The 4316-nt window shown below is 38.8% G+C and overlaps 1 protein-coding gene across 4 annotated transcripts in view; it reads right to left on the bottom strand.

Moving 5' to 3' along the window:
* LOC108747754 (putative glutamate synthase [NADPH]) overlaps nucleotides 1-4316 on the bottom strand; it is a 36609-nt gene that overhangs the window by 20790 nt on the left and 11503 nt on the right. The window contains exon 2 of one of the 4 annotated variants that reach the window (XM_018485470.1): nucleotides 3103-3431. The exons of 1 other annotated variant lie outside the window; for it this stretch is intronic. The gene's annotated coding sequence lies outside the window, so the exon portion shown is untranslated. Of the gene's footprint in view, nucleotides 1-3004; nucleotides 3033-3102; nucleotides 3654-4316 lie in introns of those variants that run through there. 2 more of the 4 variants (XM_018485474.1, XM_018485473.1) reach the window with 2 other exon arrangements.

Raw genomic sequence — 4316 nt, 5'->3', positions numbered from 1 at the left:
TATATATATATATAATATAAACTCGCGTGCTTACATTTATTTATCGGTTCATTCAATCACAAAATGCATTTATCGGATTTCGCGTTCACGCGTTCAATATTCCGTAATTTCATGTGTAAGTTCCCCAATGCCAGCGTGAAGCAAAAATCCGACAGCGCGTCTATTTAATGTTAAACGCGCGACTTGAAAGCGCGCCAAAGAATCCGCGAAAAAAGCAGCGACCGGCAAATTTGCGAAGGTTGACCACCTCTGTCGAGTGTATCCACGTGCGATAGGAAGAAACGAAGGAAGCTAGTTAGTGAGTGAGCGAGTGAGCAAGCGATCGATGGATACAACATACGGGGTGTGTCTGAAAGCTCCAGCGAGGTCTGGTGATTTTCGTCCTCGCAGGATGCTGGACGTTTCCGAGGATCGATGAGGCAACGGAGAATTTAAGAGGGAGACTTATCCTTATTTCTGTCGACGTAGATTAATTTTAATCTTAATTTACTTCTTATCTATTTTTAATTCTAAGAATTATAATAGAAATGGATGAAGAAAAAGGTTAAACGCGCGATTAAAGTTAGACAGTACTGATAGAAATGAACATTATTCTTAGAATTCTTCTATAACATGCAACGATAAAAAGTTAGTTGAATCGAGATTAAGGTCATGTTCGTATATTACTGCCAGTTGAGTGCCAATACTGAAAATCTATAGTTCCCGTTACGTGTACTATACTGTACTGACAACTGGCAGTAATATACGAACACGGCTTTAAATGAATTACATTGGTAGAAACAGGCATTAGATCAGTATTGATAGTCCAATCTTATATTTAAGACTATCTTGCGTTTTAAGATGTGAGACATAATCTAATTGCAGACCTGTAGCATCTTAATACATTATTTTACTTAAGATGGTCTTTAAAATAAGAACGGGCTGGCCTTAGGAGACTATAAAGGTCGAGGCTTGGGAAGAAGATTACGGAAATCAACGACTTTACGCAGCTATCTTATATACTAGATGTATCTAAATAAAGTAGTTTAAAATAAAAAAATACATTAAAATAAAAAAGAAACGTATTCATCACGTTCTTTAGTCATGCTTTCGTGTCGGATACGTAAACAGAAAACGTGCTCCTTATCAAGTATACAAACAGATAATGACAGCGTAATCGTATTGGCATTATTTCGTATCTCCATGAGATGCGCTTATCTTAATATCTTAGCGCTAAAATCGCCGAGACACTACTGTGTTTCCAGACATTCTTTCAGAGATCGAATAATAATATTGGAGGAGAATAACGCATGAGAGAAAGAGAGCAGTTCAGGCTCTATATTTATTCATGTAAATGCGTGATAATTAATAATTATCGCGCACGATGCTAATGAATTAAAATTCGAACTGGAGTTCTTTCTAATATAAGGACTACGAAGCAACATGTCCTTGAGACTATGTATCCTGAATAGTTATCTGATAAATCATTATGATTAATCGTTTTATCATTATTACGACAAATTGTTACTGCGCATGCAGAATAGGCTGTGGATTTTGAGATCGAAGCACGCTTAGACTCGCTCGCGGGTCTACTAAGGATCAGGAATCCACGATGGTGGTGTTCCAAAATTATCCTCAAGCTATTTCCGTCATTTCGCGCCCGGAGAGGAAGCTTACATTTGCGATTCGTTGAAATTGCGTTACATTACATTCCGAATTAGAAACGAAAGCGATAACTGGTCAATCGCCTCTGCGTTTATGCACTACGATAAATAAAAAACGAATATGAAATGATGACAAAAATATCTCGTTTTATTTTAAGCCACAAATTTCTTAACGAATCATTATCGAGAGATATTTTGAAACATTATCGAAAATTATTATGATCATGATTTTATTACGTAATGATATGTAAATTAAACGAGTATATGCGGAATAAAATAAAATTTCTGCTGCTTTAAGCATATATATCAATAAAAAACAGCTTGCGGTTCTTTATTTAATTGTCTCGGAATTACTTTATATTTAAAAAGGAACAATTATTATACTTTGAAAAAATACTTTTTCTATTTGTTAAGGAAAAAATTAATTTTCTTTTTCCTCCTCTTTCTCTCTCACGTGCATTCCGTCACGGTAGTGAAAACGTGGTAACTTAAAATGCATAAGAATGCATGTAACATGTTCATCGTATTTTAACCTGTTCATTCTCGTTTCGAGACTCGTTTCTTACCAAAGCGACGCAGAGACGGCAAGAATTAAAAAGAAGAAAAGGGCTGCACGTGTGGAAGGAACGTTATATGTCAGGACTGGGTTTACTTATGGGGAGAGCATTGGACACTTGGCGACCAGCGTGTCTCTGTATACAAGGTGTCTACAAAAAATACACATCCATTTCATTATAAGCAAATGCGAAATTATGCATTTTTTTAATGCACGATTTTTTCTTTACTATATATTTTTTTTAATTTTATATGGCGAATCTAGCGTGAAAACTTTTTTTTCAGTGGCAAATTAAAGTTTTTATTACGTAAATTAAATTAATTTACAATTAATTTCAAAATCCTTCGTGTGAAATAATGAAAATTTTAAAGACAAATTTTCACGTAAAATATATTATCTTTAATAAGAATAATCCTTAATAATAAGATCTAAGATTATTATATTCTTATATTTTTGTTGTTTTATAAATTCTGCGTTCGATTTTGAGTTATATTTATATTTAATACGTGTATTTCAATAGTATACCGGAAAACAAATTAAATACATCATCTGATAATCATTATAAGTAAACTTATAATCTTTTCGATAATAAATCACGTATCAAGAATTTTCGTATCATCATATTGAAAATTTCTCAGAAATGAAAAACAATATTTCCAAAACATATTCCAGATCTCCACAGCGAATCCGTAAATCATTCTTGATAATTTTAATCATATCTCAATTTAATTGACTTTTTTTTCATGAAATCTAGCGCGTTCCTCGTTTTGAAGTATAATCAAACTTCCTAGAAAGTACGATATACCTCATTACGAGGGGTTTATCGCAAGCCGGCTGCGCGCGAGTTCGCATTTCCTTCGCTTCGACAGTCGACGTGGCGTAGTCACTGTAGTCCCCTCTTACCGGTAGAAATTATAGTTACACCAAGACTTCGAGACTCTTCGACTCTTCGAGAATGTGTCTTCCTCCTCGCCGGTCAGCACTGTGTGTCTCGCACAAATCAGTAATCAATTCGATTCAATCAGTTATATCGTCCTATCAATCAGATATCGTTGCACAAAGCCCTTTTTTCGCTCAATGTGAGAAACGTGTCCCGCGAGAAGTTCCGCAAGAATATTTATCGCGATCTTGGCATTGTTATCATTCGATTCACAATGGAATTACTAATCCGGCTCTCAATCGTAAAATGGCACGTCCTCGACCCGATCCTGAGGATCACTGTCTGGCGCAATCTGGCGGAGGGAGAAAGGCGTTTTTGAGTTTCCTGAATAACGACTTCTCTGCCTCCTCTCTCAGTTCGTTCGGCTGCGGATTACATGTATATTGGCTAACCCGTGAGAGAGAAGAAAAAAAGAAGAAACAAAAAAAGAAGAAAAAAAAAAGAAACCGAGAACCGAACCACACATACGAGTCACGGAGTCGGACGGACACTGAGACGGCGGCGCTCGGATGTCGTTAAAAACCGAAAAAGCTCTCCCTTCTCTTTCCTTTCCTTCTCTCCCTTTCCCGTCCCTAGACGGTCTCCTCGTCTCTCCTTCTCTCGCTCTCGCTCGACTAGGCGCCTCACCCCATCGCACTCGTCGACGTCGTCGACGAGTGTCTCCCCACCTCCCAGCGCGCACTCCCTCTGTGCCAATGCGGCGCTTCGTACCCTCCTGACCCTCCGCGTCCCTCCGCTCCGGAGCGCCTCCGTCTCTCGTGCTTGGCACGCCGGGACGAGTTCCGATGACGATGCGGTGCACGCTTCCACCAATTCATTCAAAAAGAGAACCAAAAAAAAAAAACATCTATTTTTTCCTCGTCTTTTTTCTTCTCTTCGACGTTCTCCGAGGTATTCAACTCTTCGCGACGAATATTCCGCGCGATTTCAAGCGACACTTTAATCGTAGCCGCTAATCGTTACGCGAAGCACGCGATAAGTACCGCGCATGCGATTAGGTACGGTGCGTGCGATTAATTAATTCATTCGCTCGCGCGCGCGCGCGCGCGCGTTCTTAACTTCGCGTCACGTTCCGCTCCAGAGATACGAGGCGAGTTCTTTCCGGAGCGTACGTGTCGCGACACACGTTGTCTTGAGACGACCTCGTTCTGAAAGTGCTCTTCGTTTTTTTTTTTTT

The sequence above is a fragment of the Trachymyrmex septentrionalis genome, unplaced genomic scaffold (assembly GCF_001594115.1).
Source record: "Trachymyrmex septentrionalis isolate Tsep2-gDNA-1 unplaced genomic scaffold, Tsep1.0 scaffold20, whole genome shotgun sequence".
NCBI classification, from domain to species: Eukaryota; Metazoa; Arthropoda; class Insecta; order Hymenoptera; family Formicidae; genus Trachymyrmex; species Trachymyrmex septentrionalis.
The sequence above is the reverse complement of the archived record's forward strand: the minus strand, read 5'-3'. Positions and strand labels throughout refer to the sequence as shown.